Source organism: Kogia breviceps, chromosome 4 (genome assembly GCF_026419965.1).
Source record: "Kogia breviceps isolate mKogBre1 chromosome 4, mKogBre1 haplotype 1, whole genome shotgun sequence".
Lineage (NCBI taxonomy): Eukaryota > Metazoa > Chordata > Mammalia > Artiodactyla > Physeteridae > Kogia > Kogia breviceps.
In genome coordinates, this window is record NC_081313.1 from 145,847,575 (window position 1) to 145,867,437 (window position 19,863).

Consider the following 19,863-nt stretch of genomic DNA (forward strand, 5'->3'; position numbering starts at 1 on the left):
GGGACTTCCCTGGCACAGTGGTTGAGAGTCCGCCTGCCGATGCAGGGGACATGGGTTCGTGCCCCTGTCTGGGAAGATCCCACATACCGCGGAGCAGCTAGACCCGTGAGCCATGGCCTCGGAGCCTGCGCGTCCAGAGCCTGTGCTCCGCGACGGGAGAGGCCACAACAATGAGACGCCCGCGTACCACCAAAAAATATATATATATTGAAAGATTTTCAATCAATCTAATCTGCCTAATCAACCTTCGAAAATATTCTATCAACTTATATTCCACTCACAGTGAAACATTTATTGGGTTTCTATTATGTGCCTGGTATCATGCTGGAGGTTGACAGTATGTATTTACATGTTACACAATACCAAAAAAAGCCTGAGAGAGACAAGAGTGGAGCTCAAGTATAGCATTTGCTCACAGTATCAGGCATAGTGATCTGTACCCTTTAGAAAAACTGTGAATCCTGCCTCAAGTGGAACAGCAAAGAACAGCATGTCCTACAGTAGGTCTGAAGGTATAATAGCATACTAAATTCCATTGTTATTTATAATAGGAAATGCTTTTTGTTAGTTTTACTTTTAACTTTTTTTTACCCACTCTGGAATAATCCAGGGGTAATCAGAACTTCTTACCTTCTTTAGCCCAAAAGGAGCCAATTCATCACAAACTGTCATGGATTCTGATTCTAAATTACCAAGAGCGCAATTTCTAACAGAGGCAGGGAATCTTCTTTGCAATTAAAGTGATTGACTTCTTCTCAGATGCAGTAGCATTTCACTTTTTAGTTCTGTTCATTCGGATCAAATGTGAGAAAATTCTTCCTCATTTTATTTTCCTTCCAAAGAACACGATACAACAAACATTAATCCCAGAGTGATACAAGACCAGACCTGCAAGGGCCTTAGGCAGAGCTAGACATCTATCAATGGGTCTTGTCCATTTTACGGGGTCTCAGCGGCTCCTTAAGCTCTAAAGGGGAAAAAAGGGACTAATTATTTGTCACATCACATAGTTCACCTAAGGGCTTGCCAAACCTTCCAGCATCTGCTAAGTTGTGACGAGACAGCATTAGATGTTTAGATAAACATAGACTAGCGCGGAACAGAACAATTTTGTTTCTTGTGCAGGCAAAGAACAGAGCCACAGTGCTGGGGATGAAGCGGTGTGTGGAGGTAAACATAAGCAACGTGGGAGCAAATCTGTTCTTTCTCACTTAGGTGGTAGGAACATGATTATGTGCTGACACATTGTGAAAGACAAAAATAGTCAAAAGCAGTTTGGGAGAAGGAGGAGGACACTCTGGAGGCTCTAAAGGAATGTGAGGCCACCAAGGCTGACACAGATCTCCCAAGGCCGGAAAAACACCTGTCTGTCCACTTTGCTTTTCATCTTAAAGACTGGCCAGTTGTGGCTCCCACAGCCCGTTGACCTGGGGCCTGCATCCTTATCTCCCCTTCCCCTCTCTCCACGTGGTCAGCAGACTGGCGTCCGTTCACTCACTTGAGACATACAAAGGTCAAGGTTTTCGCTCCATGAGTACCTCCCAGCGAGCCGTGCTCCAGACAACAGTGACTCTCCTTTGTCCTGGTGTGAATGCAGTGGCTCACTGTTTTCCAAACACTTTCGCACATATGTAAAGAAGAGTCTGGGAGCCCTCCAAGATTTTAAATTTTAGTAAAAAATGAAATTACATAGTAAGCTTTTGAAAAATTAAAACATCCACGTATGTGAGATTGTACCTCTGCCTTTACTGCAGGCTGTTTGTGAAATTCAGGAAGCCCTGCCTTTCCATTCATTAAACAAACAGTATTTGAGCACCTTCTAAGGGCAAGGCAGGGTGCCAGGTCCTGGAGGTGGAGAAACAGGGCTTAGTCCTTGCTCTGATGGGGAAGGCACGTAAGCAGACACCCTCGGCACAGGAAAACACAGAATGAAGGGGCTGTGATGAGATAAACGGGTCACGCTTATAAGAACAAAGGAAAAGAGCATCCTTCCAATGCAGGAGACACAAACAAGGGCAGGAGGTTGGCAGGTGTCTTGAAGGAACGTCAGTCTTGCTGAGCCGGGACAGGAACTCCAGGCTTACCCGACGTAGCATGGGCATATATGCACGCCACATTCCAAGAACCAGAAACACAAGAAAGAAGAAGCCAGACCAGACACCACAAAGCTGTGACTGTTAGGCTCAGAAGTCTGGGCTTTTTTACGCACCAAGGAGGAGCACGAAGGGGAAGTGACCGTCCAACGGGCTGTGCTGGTCGGGGCAGGGAGGGGCAGAGGAGGCTGCTGACATGATCCGCGGAGCGCTGACAGAGCTGGCTGTGGCAACGGGAATGGAAATAAGCGGAGATTCAAGAGACTTGGGGCCGGTACAAACCACAGGGACTTGTGACCATCAGATGAATGGATGAGGAAGGAGGCAAAATAGACTCTGAGCACTATTATATGTGAACACTTGGATGGCGTCCATGGACTGTCCGGCTTTTGCTGTTGAAACATTTACTGTGTTTAAACAGTCACATCCTGCACTGAGCCCTTGTTTTCAGCTTTCAAACATCCCCGAGATAAGTCAGGGAGTTATTTCAATCCTCCTTTTTAGAGATGAGAGAACCAAGACTGGCAAGGTTGAGCCCTAAGCAGGAAACCCAACTAACCCAACCAATTGGTGCAGAACTCCGACGAAAGATCAGTATAGTCCTCATTACACAATACAACGAAACACGAAGACAGCTCAAAACTGTCCTAGCGGCATGTTTCCAGCCTAAGTGGGACAAAGTTCATACAACTTTATACTGTGAGCTGTGTTGTAAGGTGGTTGGTAGACAATGTCCATTCCAAAAGCCAACGGAAAGCTACCAACCAGTATGCTGAATCTTTAAAAACATGGATATACAGGATTCAAGTCTTACACCTTTCTGAACAAAATACCCTTCACAGATGCTATTTTTAGACTCAAGTTTTCCCAACCTAAAGTTCATAAGAGAACAATTTGTCTAAAAAGCATGTAAAGAAATTCATTGACAAAGGTTTAGATGTTTTAGGACTTTAATGTCCTTCACATGGTCAACATAAAACACTGACAATAAATGAACAATAGGGGAAAAGACTCTTCAGCAGAGATCTTCCCGAACTCACAGCATCACTGGTCAAACACCAGAAAGAGAACAGTCACGTGAACAAACAGTAAGGGAGTTAAACAGAGATTTTTAGTTTAACAGCATAGCTGAAAAATGAAGAACCAACCAACCAACCAACCAACCAACCGTTCTTCTACCCACTGAAAGGAAAGTAAAGGCGAATCAGGGAGCTTCCAAATCTGGTGAAGCAGCTTAAAACGCGAGAGGGGAGGGGGAAGGGGAGGCACACAGCTGTTGAGAACGGAACACTCTAATGCACAAGGTCAAGGATCCTGACAAATTCTCAAAGTCTCAACATATACCAACAAGAACCGTATTATTAGAAATATAAAGGCACAGAGATATAAATGCATAGAGATATAAACTACATGGTATTAAAAACAGACCTTGCTACATAAACATATAGTAAGTCACTTTTATCGCTTTATGAGAATAACCATATAAGGAAAGAAACCAGAAGACCCCACTGCTGTCATCTTGCAAAGGATCAGAATTCAGCACCTAGAGGGCCCCACAATAACCTGCAATGGGCATATAATTAAACCCACAGGTGGCTCTGAATATGAGATCTAGGCAGATAAAGTAGAAGCAAAGACAACAGCAGCTAGAATTTGGTAGAAAAGCAAGAAAAGATTTCTTTTTTTTTTTGCGATACGTGGCCCTCTCACTGTTGTGGCCTCTCCCACTGCGGAGCACAGGCCCCGACGTGCAGGCTCAGCAGCCGTGGCCCACAGGCCTAGCCGCTCCGCGGCATATGTGATCCCCGGACCGGGGCACGAACCCGTTTCCCCTGCATCGGCAGGTGGACTCCCAACCGATGCGCCACCAGGGAAGCCCCAAGAGAAGATTTTTGAAAAGCTTCCAGTTCAAGTCAGAATTAAGGTTAAGTTTCAACAGCTTGGCATAGCTGTGGATGTTCTGCTGTTCTCTGAAAAAAGAAGAAAATCTATCATAAGCATGTTCATTCGAGAAAAATACTGTGTGTGTTTAGGTTTTTTAGTCATGCCCAAGTGACTTTCAATTTTGTACACTGTTCAAGGGCAGAGTGTATATTGGTTAGCATGTGCTCATAGCTGGTGCATCTCCAAAAAATGCTTCACAAAGGCTGCCAGCTTCTGGACATCTTCGATGGTGACAGCGTTATGCAGAGAGGCCCGAATGCCTCCCACGGACCCAGAAGAACCACTGATGCAGCCGTTAAGAGCAGGAGCACCGGGTTGAGCATCACGACGACCCTCCTTCCCGTCAACAGCTCCTGCGAGGGTCGCAGCACCTGACACCACCGTGTCCAACCTCCCACCTGAAAGCCAACGCAGGTGGCCAGGAGCATCACACATCTCAGTCATTAGAAAATTCCTTCCTAACGCTCACAGGTAACCTAGGTTAGCTCAAGCCTTCGATGAGCCTGCCGTGCAGGGGGCAGGGAGCGGGCAGCTATTCTCATGCGTGAGAACATACATCTTCCATGGGGCTTACAGAATTAACTACTCTCTCTGATGTTCAGGGGAGCAACAGTGTCTGTTCTTACACTGAACCGGCTTCTGCCAGCTGCACCAGAGATGGGATGGCACCCTTTGTGCTGTCAGAGCAGAGATTTTCAAAGGTAATTCTGACCAAAGTTCCTAGAAGGTGTGGCCCCCCCCATGCTCTCGGCCGTGGAACCGTGCTAAGGGGTCTGTAAGCAGCAGCAGGAGAACCCCCGTAACAAATGGTCTTTCCCAACGAGTTACAGTACCTGCTACTCCAGGATGGGCAGCCTCCTACATGTGTTTCCTTCAGCGTCTGAAAACTAAACCAGTTCTCTGACAAGCTTCTGGATGGGACGTGTACTCACCAACTATGCCCTTTCAGGGAGATCATACTGAGTTCAAGAGCTTTGTCGAGAAATCTTTTTTCTAAGGAATCATCTCCTTAGGTGTTGCCAATGCGGAATGGAATATTCATCTTGCTTCTATTCTGGGGCACCACTGGACATCTGGAAAACATGTGTTTTGTTCCAGCTTTTTTTCTGTAATGTGCAACTGCCATTAACAAAGCAACAGAAAAGTTTTAAAAACCATTTTCCAGATGCAAACAAGAGATTAAAAAAAAGGTCTGTGCCAGGACATTTATAATTTACATAGGGAGACCACTCTTGCATATGGAACAGTGAGCTAACATTCTCGTATTCGAATCATACTTAATTTCCAAGAGCCTCAGTTTCCTCATCTGAATATTGGGAATCATAATAATATCTCCATTTCATACTAGTTATGACAATTCAGTGCTACAACATATATGAAGCTTCCAACCCATGGCAGTCACACAGCAATGTGAATGACCCTTTCTCTACAAGGATGCAGAGAAAAACAATAAGTTGGTCCGAATAGTGGCTGTAAGCTTTAAAAATAATGAGCAGCAACTGTCAAAGCACTTAAAACACTGTATTGTCCCGAGCTGTGTGACCTTGAACAGGTTACTCATCTCTCTGTTGTGCCTCTCTGATGTGAGGACTAAATGGCCACAAATTCTCTGCAGCCCTCCCAGCAAGAGGTGGGGCCTAGTGCTCCACACCTTTTGAATCTGGGCTGGCCTTGCGGACTCGCCTTGACCAAGAGACTGCAACAGGAGTGATGCTGTGCAACTTCCAAGCTGAGGCCTCAAGGGGCATGCAGCTCCTCTACCTGCCCTCTGAAAATATCACTGCCATGTAAGCAAGCCCGAGCTAGCCTGCTGGAAATAACAGGCCCAACCCACAGCCAGCACCAGCTGCCAGACAGATAACGGGGGGGTGGGGGGCATTTAGACTCTAGGTGGATCACCAGATGACTTTGGTTGAATAAGTGATCTCAGATGAGACCAGCAGCAGAAACCACCCCACTAAGCTCAGCCCCACCTGCTGACTGAAAACAATCCTGAGCACAAGAAATGGCTGTGGTTTTCAGTCACTGTCTTGAAGTGTTCTGTGATGCAAAAGTAGATAACTGATAGAATTTAGAACAGTGTCTGGAACACATTCAGTGCTATGTACATATCTATTGAAGTCAATAAATCTGTCTCTTTATTCTCCGCACCTTGCACAGGGCTCATACAGACGCTCAAAAATGAATGGGTCACGTTTCTCCTCAGATACGTTTGTATTGGACTTCAGATTCTCATTTGGAAAGTAAGCAAGCCAAAATTATCTTCCACTGACAACCAAAGGAGACAAACAAAAGAAGAGCTGGCATGCTATTCTGGATTACAGGGAAAACATGTAATAACTCTCTCCATTTTCTCAAACACATCCTGTCATTCTTCCACTTCTACAGGGTGGGATTCATTAAAAGTAAACAAGACAGAAAAGCAGTGTGTGGAAGCCCCCATTCAAAGCTATGCTCGCCCCTCAGGGCACACATATAATTCCTGTTAAAGTTAATAGGAGTCAAGTGCACGTCGACAGACAGAAGAGACACAAGCAGGGAAACCAACTATCTGGTAATAGGCTTTGAGTCTGAATTCTGGGCCCAGCTAGTACCTATTGCACAGCTAGTAGGTATCCTGGTTGAAATTTACATTAAAAATGTAGTGTCTACCCTCTTTGATATTCTGCTGCCTCAGGCACCCCAGGTGACAGTCCAATGATAGAGCTGGAGCAGCTAAAAGGACACGTGATTTAAGGGGAAAACATATTACAAGGGGGAAGAATTAGGAACATGCATTTACAAAGAATCTGTATTTACAGTCGTCCCCCACACATTTACCCATCCTACTGTGAACGTAGGTGGTACCATGACAGCAACAACGTCATAACAACTAGAAATTGAAGATTAAATTTGCACGGTGCCCGAGAGCGTCCCTGGTGTGGGTCTGAGTGAAGGAAGAAAACGATGAAGGGGAATCAGCTGCTCACAACCTGGCAAAACGGCTGTGGAGGGAATTCAAAAGCCACAGGACCAGCGCTGTGGAAGCACAGAGCTGAGCAAGTAACTCTGCCACACAGAAGGCTGAAGGTTTCAGAGGAAGGGAGGTGGGAGGGGCAGGACAGGGGGAGACGAAGGAAGGGCATCTGGCAGAGAGCTGTCTCTGCCAAGGCACGGGGCACCCCAGCAAGTTCTCTGCAGCACCTGGGGTGCTGGGTGCCTGGCTGGGGGCAGGACTGCAGACCGCAGAGGGCCCTGCAGACACGCTCTCCTGGGAACTGGATCGATCGGATCAACGAGGAGCATGCAGGTCTGCACAACAAGGAGCTCTGTGTTTTCGAAAAAGCACTACGACTGCCATAGGGGCTGGAGGTGGGGACCCTGGGGGAGAGGGCTGCTAGAAAGCTCCCACAAAGAACTTCTAGGTCCACAGAATCAGGGCTCATGACCAAGACAGGGACGGTGGGGAGTTTCAAGCATGGGCAGTAAATGCAAATGTCAACAGGGACCCAAGGGTCATAGAAATGAGTATAACAGGCCCAACACGACAGACTCAGCACAAACTCCCTATGTTACCTGTTAACTGTGAGGGCCCGTTCTTTACTCCCACAGAGAAACAGAGTCTCCCTTTTACTTAAAACATATGGCCCTCCCAGTGTGTTTTTCCCAGTTTCAGAGACACGGGGATTATGAAATAAGACACCTGCAGTTAAGTCATCTTCCCATGTTCCACTAAGGGGTCCAATTGTGTGTATTGAACCCTGTGAGCCACACGGAGCACTGCCGTGGGCTGTGCTGGGCCACCGCTCCCAGGCGTTATCACCAAATCCCAGAGCGGGGGCAGGGCCTGTGGCCTGAAGGAGTTGGGGGCAGGGAGAAGGTGCCAGGCTGACAGAGCACCAGCACGGGGCCGGGTGGGCGTGGAAGCAGCGGGTAATCCTGGGACTATAAAGCTTCCAGGACAGAGTCTGAGCAGCGCTGCCCAGGGAGTCTATGATGGAAGCTGATGAGGATGGTTGTGACCGAAAAAGCAGTACCACAGTCAGTCATAGAAATTTAGGAAATCCTGAATTAACAGGGCTACAAGGATTTCTTGACTCAACTTCCTAGAGCATCTCAAGTGCTCTGGTGAATCGTGAACTCCCAAGAGGATAATTCATATAGGAACACAGTTTTCCCCAAATGCATGTGGCTGAAAAACCCACTGCATCTCTGGGATGAGTATTCTAGAATGCCCACTGAGAAACCCCGGGACTTCCCAAGGTACCAGAGGGGTGTGTGTGAGGGGAAAGGCACCACCTCAGCAGGAAACAGCAGCTCACAAAGGTGGTGAGGGTTTAGAGGGCGCAAGAAAACCGCAGGCGGTTGGCAAGGGATGACAAGATGCTACTTTCAGTGGTGTCTGCTGCAAAAGACAAACCAGAAACAAGAAAGGGCGTGAAGAGTGCATCCTGAGGTGAGAGAAGCCCACAAAAGAGTCACGAGGCCTCTCCTGACTGCCTAATTTTTTACATAAAAATTTAACTCTAAATTTGCACACGATTAGGAAAACTAGACTAAAAATACAAAGATCTATTCCCTTCCATAGAGGTGGTTGCCATTAACAGTCTTTTGTGCACTTTCAGGATCAGATACACAAATGTGTACACATGTATATATGCGTGTTTCAATATGTACATATATACATATATAGTATTTCAAATACAAACACTGTGGGTTTCTAAGTGGAATAAGAGACATGTCCTTTTCTACACCTGCTCTTTTCCCTTTGGACCTGATGACGTATCAGGCCATCTTCCCAGTCTGCTCACAGGCCTTCCCCGAGCTCCACACACACGTTCCTCCCTACCACGGATGGATCCTCATTTCCTTCATCAGACCCCCCCGAAGGACATCCAGGTTGTCGCTAGAGTTTCCCCATTACGTAAGTCTCCCTCATCGGACTTGCGGGTGCCTGTTTGATGCACGCTTCTGTGCAAGGCAGAGTACTGGCAGAGGGCAGGTGCCTAGAAGTAAAAGTCTTTGGTCAAAGAGCAAGAGAGTTTTGAACTTTGATGGATGCTGCAAGCCTCGCTCCAAATTTGAACACATTTGTTATACTTAACATACGCAAAGTGTGTTTGGTCCCTCGTCTACACCAGATGTTATCAGTCTTTAGAATTTCTGCCCATCAGAGGGGAAGAAAATCCCATGGTTTTAACCTGCATTTCCTAAAGAAGTTGGCCCCTCTTCATCTGTGTAGTAGCCAGCTGTGTTTCTTCTGAGTGGTTTGCTCATACAGTTAGAAACCACCCCCTGCCTTTATAAAATTTGGTTATCCTTTTTCATTTATTGGTGGGTTCTTCTCTGTATCAACAGTCACCATTATATGTTAATACACTACCAAATTTTTGTGTCTGTCATTTTGTTTTGTTTATGTCTTGAACTGTACAAAAGTTTTACATTTTCATGTAATTAAATACCTTTTAGTTTATGGCTTCCGAGTTTTATGGCTTACTTAGGAAGCCTTCTGTACTCCCTACACTTACACAGAAATTGTCTCCTGTATTGTGTATTTGCTTCTTGCATTTAGCTGCATTGGCATCTTTTCGACTGACTAGAATTTGTGTATGCTGTGATGCCAATATCTAATTTCTGTTTAAATGAATTAGCAATGCTTCAATCAGTCAATTAGACAAAAAGTCAAGTTAGACTTTAAAATTGTCTAAGTTAAAATACAATTCTCAAGGAAACAGGGACCAGTTTCTGGAGTTTTCCACCGATCTGTCTTTCCCTCTGCCAGTGCCAGTGGCTTTATATGTTGATGGATCATATGTTAACATTATATTTTATTAATGTTAACATGTATGTTTAAAATATTTCATCTATCCTTTTGCACTGACTTTTTCAGGTGAACACTGAACTGACTTCTAGATATTTACTAATTTTTGTGACTATTACGAATGGGATCTTTCCTTGTTTTTTATTTTTATTTCTGGCTTACGGGAAAGTAACTGACTTTTACATATTTAGACACAACTGATCACAATTCTGAACATGATCATTTCTAGTTTTTCCACTGATACGTATATTTCTGAAAAAAACCCATCATTATCATCTGTGATTTTTGTTGTTTCTTTAGTAAATAAAGCCTCTGGAACCAGCCCCCGCTGACTCTCCGCATGTTCTTATCCTGCCTGATCCACTTCCCCACTGTACCTGACCCTAACCTGTGTGCGCTGCTGTATAACACTGTCTGTTCACAGGGCTCTGATGACAAGAAAAGCTATTCATATCTGTAAAGCGCCAAGGGCTCTGCCTGCTTTATTTTATTTTGGGGTTGTCACTAGACACATCACATGCTTCCCTCTCTTTCCCAAGGCCTGCACCCCACGTGAAAGGGAGAAAAGGTGACCTCATATCTGGATATGGATTTTGTCACTTCAAGAACTTTATCACAGTAAAATTAATATATAGTACATATTAAACACTATGTGTCAGGAACCTCCTAGGTGCGTTCCATAAGAACCACAAACAATACTGACAGCTAACCGTTAAGGAATAACCATTAAGGCTGTTTTAATTTGAGCACAATGGAAAATATAAGGGGTATAAGTTCTAGTAGCATTAAGGAAAAGAAAGAGTTACCAATTCTAATAGTAGTTTTTCCTTTGCGACCACTTTCCAAAATTATGGTTCTTTTTGTGTCTAGCAGCTTTGGATGGTTCCTTCACCGATGGAGAAGTTATCCACTGCTCCTGAGAGAGAAATGATAAATATCCCATTTTAGTCACAGGTAACTGAGGAGGGTTTGATCTTCATTCAAAATAAAGATATTTTAAGTTAATAAAAGGTCTTCAATCTGCATTTCTGGGAAGCCTACATTAAAGCATCACACACCATTTTCAGAAACAGAAAAGCCATTTCATTTGAATAAAAACTTAGTTTTAAGATGGCAGAAAGTACCTTAATAATTTTCTTTTAAGAAGAAAGAAAATCAAGTCATTAAAGAGAAATTCTTCTGAGAGAATTAAAACATGTTATATACCTCTGACTTGGCACTCCTTCCATTTTGGAGACCTTTTTTCATAACTGCTTTCATCACAGAATGATTTCAAGTAAAATAAATTGAAATTAGAGTAATTATTTCCCAATGAGTGGCTATTTCCATTTAAAACCCAAAGCCAAGTAATTATTGCTTTTCCCTTAAAATTAAATATGAAATCTACATTATGCAATTGTACACTTATTTCCCCCTTTGTGTATTCAAATTTCTTCCTCAGAAACCTAAGATGCCATCTTGCAGACTGCCCACAGTGGCTACGATTTGGGCAGCAGCAAAGGTCAACTTGAAACATTTTGCATCTAAAGTAGCTTTGGATACCTTTGGATAGAAAATACAGTCTGAGCCATTTGACCTACTGTGCGGCCATTTTACAAAACAGCTCGACAGTTCCTACCGGTGTTAAACATAGAGTTACCCTATGACCCAGCAGTTCCATTACTAAATATATACCTAAGAGAAATAAAAACTTATGTCTGCACAAAAGCTTGTATGTGAATGTTCGTAGAAGCATATTTCTAAAAAAAAGGTGGAAAAAATTCAAATGTCAATCTGAAAAATGAATAAACAAAATGTGGAATATCCGTACAATAGAATAGCATTCAGCTATAAAAGGAATGAAATATTGATCCATGTTACAACATGGATGAACCATGAAAGCATTATGTAAAGAAAAGCAGCCATTCTCAAAAGATCACATATTGTATGGTCCCATTTATATGAAATGCCCATACGAGCAAATCTGTAGAGACAGAAAGGAGATTAGTGGTTGCCTAGAGCTGAGAGGGTTGAGAGAATGAAAACACATTGTTAATGTGTAATGGGTTTCTTTGTGGGGGGACAGAAATCTAAAGTTGGATTGTTGTGATGGTTACACACGTCTTTTAGTGCTTACACTAAGAACCACTGAATTGTATTCATTAAAGGGTTAAATTATGGTATGTAAGTTACATCCCAATAAAGCTGTTAAAATTATACTTTTATATTTATAAATTTGAAAATTCATCCAAAATTACAAATTCTTAAAACGGGCAACCTAACAAGACTAAACCAAGAAAAGAAATATCTAAAAACTTCTATATCTACTCCAAAAGTTGTTTGTATAATTAAGTACCTTTTCAGAAAATGATTTCCAGGGATAAATGGCTTTCCAAGTAAATTCTTCCAAATATTTAGGGAAGAAATATTAGTAATCTTAGGTAAAACCCTTCCAGGAAACAGAAAATAATATATTGCTCAAAATTTTTATAAGGCCAACATAAGCTTCAGATCAAAAGTAAAAATATTACAAGAAGAGAATCATAGGCCAGTTTCTCCTTTGAACATGCATGCAAAATTTGTAAACAAAAGCACAAACAGTATCCATGTATGTATGTAAAACAGTAATCTGTCACAATCAAAGTGGCTTTCTTCTAGTAATGCAAGGTTGGTTTAATGTTCCCACATGAAACTGATCCCAGGAATGAATTAGAGTGGGGAAAAAAGTCATTTAAAAAAGAAGTCTTGGGAATTCCATGGTGGTCCAGTGGTTAGGACTTGGCGCTTTCACTGCTGGGGGCCTGGGGTTCAATCCCCGGTCAGGGAACTAAGACCCTGCAAGACATGAGGCAGGGCCCCCAGAAAAAAAGAAGTTTTAACTAGGAGAAGCACAAGAGTGAATAAACATAACAGACAACGGCTTATGAAAAGTAGGTGAAGATTATGGAATATTTGAAACTTTTAAAACAAACAGAAATAGCTAAAGATTCAACAGGATGTGACACACACACAAATCAGTTTAAAAAAAGAGGATGTGACAAATGTTGTACATAGGAAAAAATAAAATAAAATAAAATATACAAATGATGGGAGCCCCAAATTCCAGAAACCCAAGTCCCATCTCTGAAAATCCTCATTCAGTGGGATCTGGATTTCCTCTATGTTTAAAAACCTACAGGTGATTCTGATACGATTCATAGACACAGTGTAAAGCTTCTGCTTTACAGGGAATACTACCATATTATTTTGTTATTTTATAGTTCTATTGTTGTACTATTCACAGATAAGTCTGAGGTCAAAATGCACTCCCCACTAGGGTTAAAAAAGGAACTAGTACTCTCTACTGCTACTTGGTGGCAGCATGCATGTATTGCAAGGGCAATTATTGTAGGAATCCAAATTAGTGGAAGATTTTAGAATCGGAAGACTACATACAGATCATCTAGTCAAGCTTCCAACTATTATAGTTGTGAAAACTAAGGCCCATATAAATGAAATGATTTATCTCCAAAGAGGGTTAGTGAAAGAGTGCGAAATTTAAAAATACCTCTGAACTTTTAATTTAGAACTATTTTTATTAATGTCAATATTAGTTCAACCTTCAGTGTGACAGATTTGGGATTGAATTCTTGCTTGAATTTAGTGGTTGTGTGCCTTTTAGTAAGTTACTAAAACGCTTTTAACTTCACTTTTCACATACGTAAAATGGTGAGCCTTCACTTTTATAGAGTATGAGATAGCCTAGCACTGTTTTTAACACAAACAAGTACTTAAAAGATTTTGCCACTCATCCCTCTTAAACAACCTCTATTCTGTTCACAATAAAAGTGTCTTTCAGCTAGCAAAGCACCCCAGAGCTGACCACATTCTGGCAAGAGATATAGGATTCTTTTCCTTACTGGGGGGTTCTTTATACCTGATATTTGAACTGCACTGAAAACATGAACATCTCTTGTTGATACTGTATTAATGGATTTCATAGATGACTTTTTAAAAGCAGTATGCAGGAATTCAGCTGCCTTACTCTCAAGAAATATAATTCGATAGTGGTGGCTAGAACGATAAACAGTGTTTGGACAGGGAGTCCATATTGGATATGAACTACCTGTACTCTCATTCGTCTATTAAGAATAAATAGAATCCTTTCAAAATCTGTTTTAAAGGGCAGTTATTTTCTTCTGCCTCATTTAAGTTACCTGCAAGAAAAAGACAATCTCCTGAATCCTTGTTTAAAAGGTTTTTAATATAAAGCAAATAATTTTTGCAACATTTCCCAAATTTTCATTATCAAATTAGCTGAGGCTTCTCAACAATTATCATTTCACAACAATATCTCCATTTTCACCTTCTTTAAATGAATTGGCCTCATAGATGTGCCATTAAAACAGAGCTTCAGCCTCAACATATTTTCAAGTTTGTAATCAAACAGTATGAAGAAAACAGGATCAGGGAATTCAGCCATAAAAGTGAATGGATTACTGATACATGTTACATCGTGGATGCAAGTGAAAGAAATCAGACATGAAAGGCCACATATTGTATGGTTCCATTTATACGAAATGTCCAGCAGTGGCAAATCCATACACAACGAAAAATATTATACATGAGTGTTTGCCAGGGGTTTGGAAGAGAGGGAAATAGGGAATGACTGCTTAAAATGGGTGTAGGTTTCCTTTTGGGGTGATGAAAATGTGTTGCAACTAGGCAGTGGTGACAGTTTCACAGCATTGTGACAGTACGAAATTCCACTGAATTGTCCAGTGAATTGTAAAATGATCAAAATGGTAAATTTTATGTTATGTTCATTTTACTACAATAAAAAGGAGAAAGAAATAGGGAAAGACTTCGAGTTTGGGAAAGTAAGGTGAACTGGCCCAGAAAAAGACAGTTCTACTATTCAGTTTTCTCTCAGCTCTCCCAGTGCATCAATCCTCAGCAAAAAGTAGCCTGAACTTGTAGATGACAGTCATTCAACAGAGTCCAGGGGAAAGTAAATAAACTAAAACCCAGCTCTTCTTCTTTAGCACATCTATGACAGGTTACCTTCCTGCTCAGCCACATGGACATTCATGAGGCCGTTTCCATTTAGGTGTCCTCTACTCCAGTACTTTACTCACAGCACATTCACACATGTAGGCAACAGCATCCCTTAATTCGATGGAATCTGCTGTGCTGGTTATGATCAGTCTCATGAAAAGGGAAGGAGGAAAAAGCCTCCACGTTGACTTGGTGGTCTTGGGATGAAACGGATGCAGAAGACACCTTGATTGTCAAACTGGAAACTTTTACTTTCCTTTTCCTCTTCTTTTTATCTTTCCTATCAGGTCTTCTGTCCACTTCCCACCCCCTTCTTTCAAACAGGAAAGACACTAATTAGCTGCTGGATTTTTTGTTGTTGTTGTTAAAACAACCATTGTTTTAGATTTCTTGTTGTTCGCTGAATGTTATTGTTTTTCCTGCCAAATGAGCTTCGGTGCTTGATGTAGGGGGTCTCTTGGGAACTTAACTTTTTTTCAAGTTTAAGTGGAAAAGCCTTTGTGTTTGAATTGGCTTTTACTGGGTGCTTCAAGATTTGCTCTTAGCTCTTTGATGGGGGACTGAATAGCACTGTGTTTCCTTTAAGGTCCCAGTAAATAAAGGATCCCGTGTCCTCCTGGGTACTTTATCGTGATTTTGCTGTGTGTGCTCTCTAATAGCCAGATGCAAGTTCCAGGAAAATGACATTTAAATGAATATAAATAATCTAATATTTTTAGAATTTGCTTTGGCCATACTCCTGGTCCCATTCTACTTTTTGTTGCATATGGCTTTAAAGAGCATTAGCTATGTATATATTAACTATAATATATATACCAATATTAAATATTATGTTGCTGTATACATGTAATATATTACTGTTTAAATTAATGTATAACCATTATGTATAATATTAACGTGTATTTTCCATAGCATATATTGTACACAAAATATATGACTAATGCAATGTATTTATATGTTTAATATGGTCACAATATTAATATGATATATCATGTAATAGATGATAAAACAATTCTATCATAACATATAAGTATATAATTATCTGATATAATGTGTTATATTTAATGTATTCTATATAACACAATATATAATGTATTATTATAAGACAAGTATATTAATAATATAAATATAATACTTACATAAAAGTATATATATTTTAATTATACATTACACATACAAGTATGTATAACTATTTATAATTTTATTTACGTAGGAATCTGTTCATAACAGTTGATGTAAAAATATGCAATGTTTTAAATCAAATGGGCCATAATCTCACTACCTACACATAATGACTTTTAAAATCTTGAACCCTGTCTAAATCATGCTTACATATCTCTCAACCTGTTTTTCTACACATGCACATATACACACATTTATACACAATATATATGTATACTACCAGTTTTCAGTTCAATGTATATAAATATATGATATAGATAATTATATTCCTGTGTATGTATACAAGTATAAATAAAAAGTATGTGTATAGGTATGTATTTCACATATTAATATAAATATATCATGTAAATAATGTATGTGTATATAAATACATGATTATATACATACATACACAGAAATATTCTTATTTAAACAAAAGAGACCTAAATAAACATAATTCTCGAGGAATAAAACTAGTTATGTCTCACTGTTTCAATAACAGTTTATAGTTTTCTACTGTATGTGCTTCTATAATTGTTATGAACAATTCCCATTTGTTGAATGTTTAGTTGTTTCCATTTTTTGCCATTATTAATGAAGCTCTGAAGAATATGGTGGGCAAGATTACTTGAAAAACTCTCCTAAAAGAAAAGGGTTAGGTATGCTAGGTTAAATGTACACAACTTATTTTTAAGTGCATGTGTGATTTTTGAAGTGTGCAGCAGAAATTTCCAGGACCGCTGGAAGAAGGGGAGTACATGTGTCAGAGTTCTAGCTATATTAGGAGTGGATTGTAGATCTTGATAGCTTACAACAGAAGCTGGAAATCCTGTTTTTATGGAGCGAAATAGCAAATATTTTAGGCTTTGTGGACCAAAGAGTCAAAATTGAGGAAATTATTTAGGTACTTAAGTAACCAGTTAAAATATTACCAGTTAAAATGTGAACATTATTCATAGCTCATAGGCCATAAAAAATAGGCAGCTGTCTGGATTTGGAATACAGGCCATAGTTTAATGACACACCTGCCCTGACATAGAGACTTCTTGTTAAAGTGTCCATGACCACATGGGAGGCAGGAGATAAGTCTCCATCCCTACTAGATGGGAAGTTAGAACTAAGCCTATCTATCCCCAGCTTCACCTTTAATGAAAGGGTGTGCCAGTAAAAAATATATATATATATCTGCTTGCAAAGGGAGACTAAGACCAAATTCTCTTGGCCTCCGCTCTGGGTAGGAAACAGGTAGGAAATCTTGAGAATTCTGAACCCCAGATATGTGTTCACAGTGTTTGGGATGCAAAGTTATCTGTGGTCTTGCGAACAGAAGGTAAGAAATTACCGTAAAATGCTCCCAGATCGGTGGTATCCCAAACACAGAACTAAACACTCTCTGCAGAGGGAGACCTTCAACCCGGGCCTATAGCTTCCCACAGATAAAGTTTAGCTCAAGCTGAGCTTATGATCTAAATTTACACAATAATGAAGAAATCAGCTACAATGGGAGAGAATCAGCAAAAACAATCAATACCAGAGTTAGATTCCCAAGGCCATCCATTCAATGTTGGAATTATCAGTTGCAAGGCAGAAAATAGACACAATAATAGAACTGAAACAATGAACAGGATGTTTTAAAAGAGTGGGTAGGCTCTTTAAAACATTTGTAAAGTACATGTCATTGATAAAGCTAAAAACTCAAAGGTTGTGTAAAACAGCAGATTAATCATGGAGAAGAGTGAAATTATGCTGTTTTTAAAAATATGGCAAATCAGATTTTCTGCCTAATTATATAAGTCGATTTATCTTTAAAAAATACACATGGGGCTTCCCTGGTGGCGCAGTGGTTGAGAGTCCGCCTGCCGATGCAGGGGATACGGGTTCGTGCCCCGGTCCGGGAAGATCCCGCATGCCGCGGAGCGGCTGGGCCCGTGAGCCATGGCCGCTGAGCCTGCGCGTCCGGAGCCTGTGCTCCGCAACGGGAGAGGCCACAACAGTGAGAGGCCCGCATACCACAAAAAAAAAAAAAAAAAAAAAAAAAAAAAAAAAAAAAAAAAAAAATACACATATTTTAAACACTTATTGGCTGTAAAATAACTAAAGGCTATTTCACAGGGCTTCTCTCCAAAGAAAAGTGACAAGTAGCAAAACACAGAAAGTCCAGGGGGAAAAATGTCAATATATACATTGCTATAGGGTGCACTAAGGCTTAGGCCAGCAACAATGTGGAGGTGCCGACCCATAGATACTTACAACTAAGCTGGAGTCTTCAAAAAGTTCAACTATTTATAACTAAAACGATTTCTTAAAATTAATAACCAAGTGTTTTAATTGACATCAGAAGAGCCAAACAATAAACCCTGAGAACATAGATAAACTAGATAATAAAGATATGAGCAGAACTTAATAAAACAGAAAAAAGTGTAAAATTGAGGTGATTTAGTAAGTCAAAAGAATATTCTTTGAAAAGATTTTCAAAACACACTTTGATTAAGCAAAACAAAAACAAAAGTAAATAATACACAGAAAGAATCAGGACGATGTTCTAGCAGAGAATACAAACAGAGAAGATATGAAATGCCAGTAAATTTGAACATTTCTGTAAAGTGGACAATTTCCTAGCTCCTAAAGTTTACCAAAACTGCCACAAGAGGAAATACATAGCTGGAGTTCTTTCACCAGTAAAGAAATAAAGTCAGTAGTTGACAATTTTTCACGAAGAAAATACCAGACCCACCCAGATCGTTTGGGTGGGGAGTTCTATCAAACTACTATTAAACAGATAACATCAGTATTAAAAAAGAAAAACTTCTAGAGAGTAGCAAAGGAAGAATGCTCCTTTATTCATCTTATGAAGTCTATATAATCCTAATACTGAAAATACATTAGGACTGTAAGGAAAAAGAAATTTACAGGTCAAAGTTACTTGTAAATATAAAAGCAAAAATTTTAAACTATGATTTTAGCTACCCAAGTTCACTAGAGTAAGAAAAAGCATGAGCAAGTTAGGTCATCCAAAGAATGAAAACGCAATTTAATGTCAAGAATATATATCAATAGATTGAAATCACCACATTTTATTTCTTTCATCTGTCTCTTTGAAAAATTGATAAGTACTTACATTGATCTCTCTTGTACTAGGCACTGTGCTAAGTCTCTTACATATTTACTCCTTTAAACCTTCTATCATCCCTGGGGGAAAGTTCTATTTTGCTTCCATTTCTTAGCTAAGACTCTAACCCCCAGGAAAGTAAAGCAACATTTGTAAGTTTTTGTGGATGGTCAGTGATGGGACCAGTACAGGAACATCCAAAGTCTGTGCTTGGAAACAGTGCCTCACGTTGACACTCACATTACAGATGAAAGGAAAGGAACCATGAGCTTACCATACAGATTAAATCTCACATGACAGGTTAAAGGAAAGGAACCATGCACTTACGTTATACATTAATACCCACATAACAGGTTAAAGGACAAAGAAACATGTGCTTCTCCCAAAAGTTGTCAAGAAAGCATATCCATTTCTAAATATATTTCCCAATTTCTGTTGCTTGTTTTCTGACCTTTGTAGTGCATTGTGCCATGAGGAAAATTTTAATTCTTATATAATTAAATGTGTCCTTTTCTCTTGGTATCTTAGAAAGGTGTTCGTCATGAATAATTCATGTCAAGTCTCCCAGGTTTCTGATACTTTTAGTTCCATTATGTTTTTTACTTTCAACTAGTTGCTATATCTAGAATTTGTTAATGATAGCCATATTTTCCCACTTTTGTTGAATAAGTTTTGCTACTGATCCAAAATGTCAATTTTACTTTCATCTCAAATCCCTTATGCTCTTGCATCTAATTTTA

The 19,863-nt window shown here is 40.4% G+C and overlaps 1 pseudogene; it reads left to right on the plus strand.

The window, feature by feature from the left end:
* Nucleotides 1-19,863, plus strand: part of LOC131755765 (RNA/RNP complex-1-interacting phosphatase-like) — a 139,865-nt pseudogene that overhangs the window by 25,914 nt on the left and 94,088 nt on the right.